Source organism: Salmo salar, chromosome ssa01, assembly GCF_905237065.1.
Source record: "Salmo salar chromosome ssa01, Ssal_v3.1, whole genome shotgun sequence".
Lineage (NCBI taxonomy): Eukaryota > Metazoa > Chordata > Actinopteri > Salmoniformes > Salmonidae > Salmo > Salmo salar.
This window is the reverse complement of record NC_059442.1, coordinates 135,303,837-135,317,657: the sequence shown is the minus strand read 5'-3', so window position 1 is coordinate 135,317,657 and position 13,821 is coordinate 135,303,837. Positions and strand designations below refer to the sequence as shown.

At 42.9% G+C, this 13,821-nt stretch overlaps 1 pseudogene; it reads right to left on the bottom strand.

Moving 5' to 3' along the window:
- Positions 1-1,695: 1,695 nt before the first annotated feature.
- On the bottom strand, positions 1,696-12,391 carry LOC106565060 (SWI/SNF-related matrix-associated actin-dependent regulator of chromatin subfamily A containing DEAD/H box 1B-like; annotated as a pseudogene).
- Between the last annotated feature and the right edge of the window lie 1,430 nt (positions 12,392-13,821).

Below are 13,821 nucleotides of genomic sequence, written 5' to 3'. Positions count from 1 at the left end.
TGCCCATCGTCTGACCCGCTGGGTCAATGGAGAAAAAGAAGAAAGTCTGTCGGTCCTGTTGTTTTTTGATGAAGATCAAATACCTACGCTTGTGAAGCTTGGTTATGTAAGATACGGCGTAAGAGCTTTCGTTCCCAAACCATTGCAATGTAAGAATTGTAAAGGATTTGGCCATGTTTCAATTGTGTGCAGACGGACAGAGTATATTGAAGAACGGTGTGTAGAAGGACGATGGTGTTGCAATTGTGGTGGGGATCATGATCCCGAGTTCCTGAGTGCCCTGTAAGGGTGAAGGAGATTGAGGTGGCAAAAGTTTGAGCGGTCAATCGAATCTCCTATGCGATGGAAGTTAAAAGAATTGAGAAAACAAGTGATGTTAGTGAAGACATAGTAGTGGATGCACCACAGCCTGTGGTAAACGTTTGCTGCCAGTCAAAAGACACCGTATGTTAAAAAGGTGGATTTTGAGGAATTCATTGCCATAGTTATAAACTGTACGGCACAATCCTCAATGAAGTCGAAGAAACTTTGTGGCTGTGGCAGAAAAGTTTTTGGGACTTAAGTATTTTACATCTGAAGACTTGCAAGGGGTACTGGCGGTGGAAGACCCGTCCTCCCAGGTTTCCCTTAAGCCTGTGTAGGGATCAGATCTGTTTTATTTTTTCACAGAGAAGTTGTTTATTTTTTGGTCGTTTTTTTTGTGGTATTTTGTTCCATTTTTGGGAATCCTGTTTCCGTCCCGCACAGTAGGTGGTGGGATGCACATTAAATTGTGTGATCGCCAATATACCATAGAAAAAGATGCCTTCAGAAGGGAAGCCATGTACTCTGGTATCGAGTCCTCATCTCCTGACAATTGAAATGCATCTAGTTTTACTGTCAGAGACCATGTTCATTGGCAGGCTATATGAAAATGAACGCTGTTGTGTTGATATGAGCATACAAGGTACAGTATATTGTGGTTCATGTGAGAGTTAGGAGTGGGCAGTGAGCTCACCATCCTGGGACTGAGGCAGTCATGTCCTCTATAGAGTCCTTACAGCTTGATGACCTTCAATGTCCTGCAACATAAATGTGAAATAATTTTACTATTGGGCATATACACTCACATCTAGTGTATGAGCAACACAAGCTCAAAGGAAGCACACAAAAAAAGCACATAGCCTGGGTATGGCGGGTAACATTAGCAAAATGCTTGTGTGTAAACAGTTTCCCTCTCCTCACTGACCTTATGACAGCGGTCCTCTCCCTGCATATCATTAAAGGGGTTGCATTCGATGTCGTGCAACATGACCACATAGGCTGAGGTCATGTTGATGGCCAGGCCTCCAGCCTTCGTAGACATTAAGAACACAAAGATGTCCAGCTCTGTCTTGCACTGGCCAATCAAAATGATTCTACAAGAGGATGGGAGAATCATCCTCTTGATCCCCCCCCCACCACTGACATAAAGAGATTTCTATTAATAAGAAAAATATTACCGTTTTTGTCAATTGCTAACAGGCGTCAGACAATGCTGAAGCCACTTTTTCAAAAAACTTCAGTCTGCATTACCAACATTCATCTTGGCCAAACAGTTAATCTCAACTCCAAAACTAAGCTTGTTTGACCATAACACCGCAACAATTCTCACTCAGAAAGCATACATTGTCACTCATAACACACTGACCTAAAAAACACTAACGGAGCATTAAATAAATTAACTTTTCTCTTAAGTTTTAATGATTTTTCACATAAATCAGTATTTCATTATAGAACAAGAATAACACCTTTTCACTTTATTGACTGTACTAAAGTATATGTAACAAGTATGAATCAGAAATGCAGCAATTTGCTTCAAGATACTTTTTTTCTATATATCTTTACATATAGTCATTTACTTGTGAAAAATAAAAAGTTGAAACAAAAACAAATTCCTGAAATTCCAAGGCTGCAATAATAATGACAAAAAACAACAACATGTATAATACTGTACAGTACTGTGAGGGTTCTAGTTCTTCCTCTCTCCTGTATTTGGCCACAAGTTCTCATCAACATCACATCTTATCTGGCGAGGCATCTTGGAAAGCATCTTCTGGAATGTCTAATCCAACCCTGGCAGTCTTCAGGAGAAGTGTCTCCACACCCCGCATTCATGGCATCCAGTAAGGACATCTGGTCATGTGGATGGTGGTCATAAACCTTCCACCTTCACGCAGAGAAAAACTCCTATGGGGTTTAGGAAGGGAGAGTATGGAGGCAGGAATAGTACTGACATCCTGGGATGTGCAGCTAACCAGTCTGTGACTGCAGCAGAGTAGTGGAATGCCACATTATCCCACACAACAATGAAGGTAGGGGAGTTTCTTGCCCCTCTCTCCTCCGCTGGCACAAGTCGATTATGCAGGTCATCCAGAAAATAAATGAGCCTCTCTGTATTGTAGGGGCCAATGAGTGGTTTGTGTAACAGCACACCATCATTGGACAGTGCTGCACACATTGTGATGTTAGCTCCTTGTTGGCCTGGGACATCCACGGTTGCTCTCTGTCCAATCACATTTGTTCCCCTGGGGATTGTTTTTGCCAGGTTGAATCCAGCTCCATCCACAAAGATGAATGTATGTGCAGTTTGCCCGGCTTCCATCTCCATTACTCTCTAAAATACAGTAAATCCACAGTTTTACAGTACTTTACATTATGAATAGCTGTGTATGTACCCTGTTTGGTTATTGAACAGACATCTTACCTGGACATATTGATAACGGAGTTCTTTCACACGTTCACTGTTTCATCCTTATTTTATGTTTCTCTAGGACTCTGGCAATTGTCGTTGTGCTGACCGTATTCACATTCCCAAAAGTGATATTTTCTGCCAGCACTCTGTCCCACATTTCTAGCAGTTTTATTGTCAACAATGGCAATTTCCTGAGCATCTGATAATATTCTGCCTCTCCCTCCTGTGGGAGGCAACCCTTGGATCCTACTGAAAAACACAAAACAATCAATATATTTCAAAATGTCAGTACATGTAAAATTGTGAAAATACTGTATTGTAATATGTAGTTCAATTATCATTGAAGGATGCACATTTCACCTGTTGTTTTGCCAGAAAATTCGTACTATTGATGCAACTGTTGAACGCTGCAGATTTGGTTCCACCTTAAACCAGCCTCTCTCAGAGAGACCATGGTTTACAACATGGTCAATAATTGTGGCCCTTATCTCATCGGAGACTACTGCTCTTGGTCTTCCTCTCCTTTGTCCTCCACGCATTCTCCCTCTCCCTGCCACTCTTCTTTCCCCACCAACCTGTCTTCCTTGATCCATGTTTCCAAACTACATCATTCCGAAGCCGTTCTCTTTTGTCTGTTTGGTAATGAGACTAAAAACAGGACACGTGGGTAGGCTCTCAGCTGAAATTGCCATCAACTGTGTTTAGAATTATTAAATATTCTGCTGAGATTTTCTATGTGTTTCAATCTGGTTACTGCAGAAATGCACATTTTCCATCATTCTGTTTTGAATGTGTTTTTAACAGTTTTGGAAACACTGTGTTAGCATTTGAAAATGTGCTGCAAATATAGTTTTGCAGGTGGTGGGGTATGAATGAGAAAAGAGTTCATGGATTTCAGAGAATGTGGTCATTGAATGCATTTTGTGTGAAAACAATGAAAAATGATTCACAGATTGGTCCACATACACTTGTTTCACTGACTTTGTGAAGAGTTTTGACAATGTAACTTCAGTTGTGACCAATGCATGTTAGCAAATTTAAAAAAAATACGAATTTTTCTAAAATTGTGATTAACAGTTAATGTCCAGATTAATGTCCAGAGTCCCTGCCTGTGACCATTTTCAGTCCAAACTACTTATCAATCCATTCTTAAATGGCAAAAGCCTTTCATATTCTATTAGGGGGAAAAGTTAACAGCTCAATGAAACATAACTAATTTGATAGATTGTTTCTAAACATGTACAGCCTCTGCTATATGCACTCAATGAAAAGTATAGTAAGGTAAGTCTGGTAAAAAATGATTTGCCTTGCGAGATGTAGGGACAGAGTACAACGCCCTGATTCATCAGACAATTCTTACCTGTCAGACATGGGTGTTGACCCATCCAAACGAATGTAGCGATGCTTCACGTGCTTCAGGAACATCTCCTAGAATGTCCAGCATCATGGTGAACTGGCTGAAAAGCACCACTCTATCCCCCTGACAGAGGAACACAGTCAGTGATTAATGACTACAGGACTGGAGGGATCAGAGAGAAATGTGGTTGACTGCATGTTAGAAGAGGAAAAGCCAAGAGTGATTGTAATTGAAAGCAGGGAAGAGATGGAGTGTCTGACAAAGGTAGAGGAACGGGGAAGAAAAGGGTGACTGGTTTTATGGGGGGGGGGGAGAAGAAACCCCCAGGGAGGGAGATGGAGAAGGCTATAGCTGGTTCATTACGGGTGAGGCATACTAGTGTATAATAAAGAAGCTGTCTCCATTTGTTCAACTTCCACTTTCACTGTAGCTTTCTTACCTTGTTTTTGAGAGAGGACAGAAGCTGTGTGAGCAGGTTGCGTTTTCCTGAGTCCAGGAGCATGTCTGTGTTCAGCTGATAGCCTTGTACGGACGGGTACTGCAGACAGAGCCGGTGCAGCTCAAAGTCTGTCATGACGTCCATATCCTCCTTGATCAGCGCTGGGTCTGCGTGACGGTGGGTCGGGTCAAGGGTCAAAGCAATTAGACTGACCAAAACACACTGTAATCCCCTTAGCTTCCAGAAGCCCCATCAACAGCAGCTGCTGCAGTGGTAACAGTAGACGAAACAGCAGTAACTTTCATATTAGTGGTAGTGGAGGTAGAACTGCCAATAGCAGTTACAAACTCATTCAATAACTGTAATTCTCTTAAAACAGGTAAGTGTTCAGGTCTGACCTTGAGCATGAGTCGACTCAGCAGTCAGTTTAGTAGTGGTATAATGCTACCGGTGCAGCAGTGGATGATTGACCATCTTTTTAACTGTTTTTATTTATTTCACCTTTATTTAACCAGGTAGGCTAGTTGAGAACAAGTTCTCATTTACAACTGCGACCTGGCCAAGATAAAGCAAAGCAGTGCGACACATACAACAACACAGAGTTACACATGGAATAAACAAACATACAGTCAATAACACAATAGAAAAAGTCTATATACAGTGTGTGCAAATGAGGTAGGATAAGGGAGGTAAGGCAATGAATAGGCCATAGTGGCTAAATAATTACAATATAGCAATTAAACACTGCAGTGATAAATGTGCAGAAGATGAGTGTATTGGGCATTGGTCAGTTCTCTCTCTGAGGACACATGGGCACATGCTATGGTCTTAAATCAGTTAATCTGTGCATCTTAAAATTAAATTTGTTTTTCTTTTTAGTATTCCCTTAAGCATATTATCACTTTTCAAATGACCAAGATACCTTTATCTCATTATTCCTCTCCCTAACATACTCTCTCCATTGGTGGATCCCTACAGATTCTGCATCAAGGTGTTGTAGAGCTGCTGCTTCTTGTCACTCATGGCACAGAATGTTGGTCATACACTGCACAACTTCTAAAATCTTAACAACTTGGACGTGCTCACATTTCCTGATTTCCTTGTCCCAAATGTTTCATTCCATCCATCCTCAACCCCAGGACGTGGGTGCTCACAATACACAACGATTCCCTAGTTGATCCTGCCATGCTTTTCTCGGTTGTCACAGGGTGAAAAATGCTGATGTAAACAGTGAGCTGCTTTATTAGTGTGCAAATTCTCAGGTACAGAAACATCAAAAAGAGACAGAGGTGCAGAATATGGACTTAATAATGATAATATGAAATTATCATTTTGTTTTCTCTCATGGTAGGACACAGATCTTATATTGGTGGAGTTTGTTTTGCATGGACTGGTGGCCCAGGTGGGTGGAGATTTCACTTAAGGACCATGGTCTAAAATGCGCAAATTCAACCCATCTGGGGCACCGCGGGACATGTAAAACAAACTCACCCATTGAAAAGGAAGCAGCGTTCTCTCCACAGCTCCACTAATCTGTCTTCCGTTACCTCGGTCCACATGGTGCGTGTTGTTGTTGATTTCCTCTTCGCCATCATTGTTTTGCTCTCACATGCTGAGTGCTCATTGGCAGCAGTCCTTGCCCAAACGCGTCATAGCAGTGCTCATTCCACAAGCTGCACAACCCAAATTTCTGACATGTGAGAAAATTATCAGGACATCCAACAGGGGTCTGGAGAACGGAACAGCCATCATCATGGCGTCCTTGACCCGCTCGAACTATGCGAGTCCAGACATACTGATCCTAGCCCAAGTTCATAGGATTTCACACTGAACATGAACATTCATATAGTGTGCATCATATGATATCACAGTCCCAAATCATGCCATAACCATATCAGGTAATGAGTTTAGACCAAGCCATTCACTACCTCACTCTTGACACGTCTGAGGATGAAGGGTTTCATGATAAGTTTGGCATAAGCGATCCTCTCCATCTCAAAGCTGCTCTGCTCCTCTGAAGATTTCCGACGGGAAATAAAGATTGTTGGATGAGTCAAACTTGCTGCGTATTAAGCTGAATATTTTGGAGTGATCCCATAGCATGTGTTCTAGCCTCACCATGACAAACATGTTGGCAAGCTGTGCAGTGCTGCTGGAGAACATATTGGGCATTATGAAGTTGAGCAGTGACATGAGCTCCAGGAGGTTGTTTTGCACTGGGGTCCACGTCAGCAGCAGATGCTACTTGCCTTGAGATCAAATCAAAATCAAATCTGATTAGACTTATATAGTGCATACCATACAGCATTTTACAAAAGGTGTCAGAATACACTGCAGTGAAAATGAAGACAGTGGGGTGACTCACAGGAGATAAACAAGACATTGTTCAGGCAGGAAGAGGAACATTTTAGAGGCCAAGGTAAACACCATTAAATGATGGGCCTCCCGAGTGGTGCAGCGGTCTAAGTGACTGCAACGCAGTGCTAAAGGCATCACTACAGACCCGGGTTTGATCCCAGGCTGTGTCGCGGATATGGAAGGCAGATGGGAGGAGATAAGATCAGGTGGGAGTCGGACCATTCTAGACAATGAGAAGGCAGATACGCATGTGAACAAGAGGCCATACAAGTAGATAGATATATGACTCATCTTTGTATCTGTGCCATTATAGCATCTGTGACAGCATGGGCACACTAATAAAGCAGCTCACTGTTTACGTCAGCATTTCCCCCCCTACGACAACCGAGAAAGGCATGGCAGGATCAACTAGGGAATCATTGTGTATTGTGAGCACCCACGTCCTGGGGTTGAGGATGGATGGAATGAAACATTTGGCACAAGGAAATCAGGAAATGTGAGCACGTCCAAGTTGTTAAGATTTTAGAAGTTGAGGCTATCTCCATTTTAAAATAGTACATTTCCTTCTTCTTCATTGGCTGATTGCTCCCATACACATATTATATCTCTCTCATCAGTGCATTCGTAACAACCTAACCATTATGAAACTTCTATTCAATCAAATAAGCCTCACGTAGCAAATTAGCAATTCAATGTTTTGTTGACCAATTTCGACACTCTCCCATTGACCCCCATAAAAAATTCCTCACTTTGTGGGTTTATTTTCGTGGACAGATTTTGGGCAGAGTAAAACCTATCATTTCGCCTCTTCCTCTCTGCTGTTTCAACCAAGGTGACCAATGAAAGCCCTCCCTCCCCCGGTGCCCCCAGCAATGTACTGATGTTGATGGCCAAGAGGTGGCGGTAGAGCAGCGAAGCTCATGTTCTTCAGCTCATGTTCTTCAGCTCATGCTCGGCGTACTGAGCTTTCGGGACAGGCTGCGGTCATTGCCGATAGTCAGAGCGTAGCTGGCAGCAGACACACAGCAGCTCAAGGAGCCACACAAGGTTCCCACAAGTAGTCTGTAAGGCATGGCAACCACTTGACTACCATGAATAATGAATGAGTCACAGGTTCAGCTTACAAAGACCTTTTCAGGTTCAGTCAAACGCTGAATATATTATCATTATTGGAGTGTTAGCAAAAGCCTGGCTGGGGTGACTTACACGGCTGATGGTTTTACAAGATCTCCACTAATTCCCCTGGATATTTCCAGAGGCACTTAGGCTAAGTGTCTCGCTCAGAAGACACACAGCAGTTAGCTAACATAGTAGGATGTGAACCTGTAGTCTACTAGACTCAAGTGTACTTCTGTGTATAGTCATTCTTGCATAACCGTCATTCTTCGATTTTGGACTTACGGGAAATTATTATGTTGTAGTCGACCCGTTTGTTGAGAATATCATATCGAAGGAACCTGTGACCCTCCACAGACCCTAAACACACACAATATAAATAGGACAATCTAAACAATCTATATTTGGTAATCCTTTCACTTCTGGTGACTTAAACCAACAAGTTGAAATCTGTATAATCAAATCAATGTTAAGCCTTAACCATGATGGCTACAGTATGATGTGTCCCACCATTCAGAATGAACAGATGAGTCACTCACCACAGTCCACCAGAGAAGCAGTCTGTTAAAAACGAGGACTGGCACAATTACCGTATAACCGACGATTATGGATGAAGACCGAACTAACAGCTGACTGAAGACGGGACAGCCGGGCATTCGTGCAGTTGACTCTGTTTCCATGGTAACGTGGAATCTTTACAATGTGATGGAACTTTGTTGTTCCTTGCTTTAACAAGGAAACAGGAAAGAGATGGCCTGGATGGTCTTCCCCCAAACCCTGCCAACAGAAGACAGGAGGTGGTTCATTACAAACACTGATTTACAGAGACTGAATTGGCACAACAAAAAGAGAGCCCTGCTTCCCAATCACAATAACACAGGATTTCATCTGTTGTCATGCCATGTGTGCCGAGTCTCAGAGGAGCTGAAATAAACTGTTGGAGACTGGTCAGGAATAACAAGTCACCATTTCATCAGCAAGGATTCCACTTGGGTTGTTCTGGTGTAGCAGAGTCAGCCTATTTTGACCAATTAGGTGATAAGGCTTCAACTGGAACCTGGAGAGGTCAAAGTAACAGAAGGATGTGTGTGTGCGTTCAAAACTGCCTATGTACATCAAATCAAATCATATTTTATTGGTCACATACACGTATTTAGCAGATGTTATTGTGGGTGTAGCGAAATGCTTGTGTTTCTAGCTCCAACAGTGCAGTAATATCTAACAATTTCACAACATATACCCAATACACACAAATCTAAGTAAAGGAAGTAAGAATAGTTCTTTCCGGCTGTATGTAATAACACAAAAAATGTTCTGGGCTAACAATGTAAGGAATAATACATAAAAAAACAAAATACTGCATAGTTTACCAAGAGCTAAAAGCGAGGCAGTCCTCTCTGTCGGCGCTATTATCAATTATTTACATGTATTAGATTGTGTTTGTCTACGAAAATCATTCTACACAAATATCTGAATGTGTATGTTAGTGAGATGAGTATAAAAACAGCAGCTAAACCCACTTGCTGTTGAGGATCTCAGGCTGTTTCTAGAAGCCCTTAGCCCTCTCTACCACTTGAGTCACGTCCTGCATCATCTTGTTGGTGATGTTCTCACACTTGGTCAAGAGGCTGTGCTCCACGTCCTGTTCCCTCAGGACCGCACAACAGCCCTGCACCAGGTCAGTGGAGAGGCCGTTCCCTCCGCCGAGAACAGCCACCTGAGGGTACACACACACTTTAGACCAATTAGCAAGTAAGGCTTCAACTGAAACTTGGAGAGGTCATAGTAACATAGGGAATTCAGTAAGGAATCACGATGAAAAGAAAACTGTGTGTGGGTTCATACAGGTTTTTTGTGCCACTCACCAGATTCTCCCACTCGTTAAATAGGCGCAGCTCGACAATCCTCTGGGCCTTCTTCACAGAGCAGCCAGAGATGAGAGACAGCTCAACCGGTGATGCCTCATAGAAAAACCAGAGGATCTGGCCCTTCACATTAGACCCTGTTCCAACCTCCTGATCTTAGCCTGAGGCATCCAAGTTCATCTCCATGCCCTCAGCAGACACATCAAAGTCATCACTGGCCTCGTCCTCAGAGCTGGTGCCTGGATCTGGAATCACCTTCCTCCTTTAGTCTGCTCCTTCGATCAGCCTATTGAAGGTTTTAATTATGGTCCCATTGGTAGGCTTGTGAGGTAGTGATGGGGGATGTCCAGGGGGTTTGGCTGCCTGGCATGCTGAGGTTTAGGGGGGGAAACTAGCTGATGATGATGCCTGGGTGTCCTCTTGACTAGACCTCTCTAAGGAAGGAAAAATAATCAGTCTACAGGACCTGGGAGGGAATTTGGGCTACCTATTGCCTCAAATACTTTTTCTCAAATAAATCAAATTGATGCTATTCTTTTAACACAGGAAACTATAGGGCTACAAGACAGCAAAGGATTTAACTAGCTACCTCAAATAATGTCAATGTTTTTGTTTTGTATAAACAGGCACACATAACAGACACACACACATGCACCATGAAACACAAAACTCTCACCCATTTACATTTTAGTCATTTAGCAGACGCTCTTATCCAGAGCGACTTACAGTAGTGAATGCATACATTTTTCCCCCGTACTGGTCCCCCGTGGGAATCGAACCCACAACCCTGGCGTTGCAAACACCATGCTCTACCAAATGAGCCACACGGGACCACCCTCCTCTGAAAACTTGCACAGTGCTTATATGATTTCCTCAAAATGTCAACCATGCTCCAGAAGTGGTTCTCTAAGCTCTTGTGTGCATGCAAGAAAAGACAAATAGATACAGTTGTAAACCGAAACCACACATTTTTGTCAAAGGGATTATTAATAATTAATATGTAACTCCCACATTTCAAACAATTTTGGTTCACATTTGCCAACATTTAGGGCATTGATGAATGTGTTGTGGAACTGCAGTGACAGAGAACACAGGCACTGTAGAGAGGGATTCTACAGCCTTAGTCTGTAGAACGGGGATCTTAGTCTGCAGCTCTTCCAGCTGGGCTCTGGACCCTCGTCCTCAGAAACATCTGTTTGGTTGGACAAAAACACACTGGCGCGTGAAGTCCTAAGGCAGACAGGCCAATTAGAGTGTGAGCTCCTCCCCACGCAAGCCTACCCCTCTGTACTGGAGATGACAAATAACAAATGAACAAGCAAGGTGGCAGTATATCATCTTGGTCAGGGAAATAAACTGCTAACCTCAAGGTCAAAACTCCAGGTGGGGCACACGGCTCTTGTGCCCTTGAGTGCGGCACTTTAGCCAAATTACTTCAGTAAATCTCTAGCTCAACACAAATAACTCACACGTCAGGTGTAAACTGAATATGCACCCCCACCCTGGTTTGGGGGTGTCATGGAGGCTGGAGGAGGTATTGGACTGCAGTCAGGTGGACTCGAGGACCGGGACGATACCAATATTGCAATATTGTTTCCAACGCACAAATGTGGCACTGGATGACAACATGATGTGTGTTTCCAGCATTAGGGCTGTTTTCCTAAAGAAGTTAAATCTGCTTTGTGTTTTGTTTCCTTGCCTCGATACTAACGAGTATCGCGATACTGGTATTGTCCCGGCCCTAGTGGACTCACCACTAAATCTTCCTGGAGGGCTGGTTTCTTGCTGGAGTTGGATGCCCCACTCTCCTGGGAGCTGTTACACACCTCTAGTCTCCTCTTACGGGCTGGGTCTAAAAAAAGACATTAAGGGGGGCATATTAACACATCATGAACATCACCACACTGTCTCTAGTTTGTGTTGCTGGGAATAGAAACCCCAGAGATGAATTGTACTTAATTGCGCTTATCTCAGTTAAACTTATCTTTCATGTTCACGTTTCACTAACTCATTGAATTCCATGTCACAGAGCAGGCCACAGAACATGACACAGCAGATCCCATCCCATTCCATAGTATTGGTAGAGCATGGTGTTTGCAACGCCAGCATGGTGTGTACAACGCCAGGGTTGTGGGTTCGATTCCTAAGGGGGGCCAGTACAAAAAAACGAACAAAAAAAAAAATGCATGAAATGTATGCATTCACTACTGTAAGTCGCTCTGGATAAGAGTGTCTGCTAAATGACTAAAATGTAAATGAAAACATGAGAGCTTTGGTAAAATTGTCCTCAAAATCTTGAATAGTGTGTGTACAGTATGTGTAATGTATTTGGCATCAGATCCCCCTAATCACTTGTACATGCTTTGTGTTGAAGGTATGCTGCAGATAAGAGGGCAGATTTCCTCGGCCCTGTGTAAACCTAGAGTGGTCTACAGAATTTAGATGAGTTTGGTGACTAACTTACCTCCCAACAACATAATGGATGACCCAGATATCTCCTCATCTGATTCAGAGTCCAGTACCACACTGTTCATGCCTCTCATTGAGCCAGGCCTTGGGGGACGTTTGGCCGCTGAGGTCTCCAGGACAACAGTCTCTGCAAGTGAAAAATGTCAAAGCAAAAGACTCAACACACAAGTGCCTACTGTGAGAGCATGTTGACTGTTTTGGGAGATGCCTTATTTTGCTATATATTTGGTGTGGTCAGGGTTTATGTAAGGGTTACATTTTTCCAAACGTGTCTTGGATTACATCCCAGTAAGTGTCAATACTGGGTCTGGTATCAGGAAATACAGGGACCACCCTTGCCAACCCCAACCCCAAAATATAACTTTCTTCGATAAATGTTACGTCTATGTCAGGGTTCCCCAAATGCGGTCCTGGAGCCTCCACTGGGTGCAAGTTTAGTTTTTTGCCCTAGTACTACACAGCTGACTTAAATAACCAACTCATCATCAAGCTTCGATTATTTGAATCATCTGTGTGGTGTTAGGGCAAATACACAACCGTGTTCGCGCTAAACAAGCAATATTGTGAAATCAAACAAGCCGGCAAACATGACCGTTCGCTGTCAGCAAGAATCACAACCTACATAGCTAATGGATCTTTCACCAGACAGGATTTCAAACGTTGTTATTTTGTTTTCGATTGATGCTGATTAACTAACGTTAGCTACCTAGCTTGCATTCCGTTCATTGAGATAGAGATTACCCTGCTAATGTCGACACTAACTACTGTACGTGAATTAGTCTACCTCTGACCTACACCAGTAAGATAGCTAGCTACATGCTTGCCATCAGGCGTCCTCTTTACTGATTACATATGTAGAACATTTGCAGATAGCTAGCTACATGCTTGCCATCAGGCGTCCTCTTTACTGATTACATATGTAGAACATTTGCAGATAGCTAGCTACAACTTTGTTTCCGCTGAATTCCAAAAACAGCACGTGGTCAGACAGACCAGCCAATCAGAGACAAGTGCGCATTGCGATCTCGTGCAAAAGAAAATCCCATTTTAAAGGGATAACGCTCAGTAGGTGACACATGAATTACATGTTCTTGAGCACACTGGACAGCTCCAATAATTTCAAAGATTGAGTCACTGGTGCATAGGGGCTTTTTCTAAACTGGAGATGCCTTCTCTGACATAATTCAAAGGGGTTTGGAGTTTTATTAACCAAGTAGTGTAAAATGATCCATATAATAGTCTATTTTAACCACATCGCCTAAACAGGCTGTCAGGATTCAGATCATTCGGGATTCAGAAAATACAAGATTCAGTTTGAGAGAACAATGATGTTGGATGTTTCAAAAATACACATACAGATTCTATAATAATGTGTGGTTGCAGCAGTACCCGATACGTGTGGGTGATTGGGTTCAGGCTTTGCTTTATGGCTCCCCAGATGCTCAATCTCGAGCAGTTGCCTATATTTCCTCCAGGTGACATAACTCCTCCACTCCATTAATAA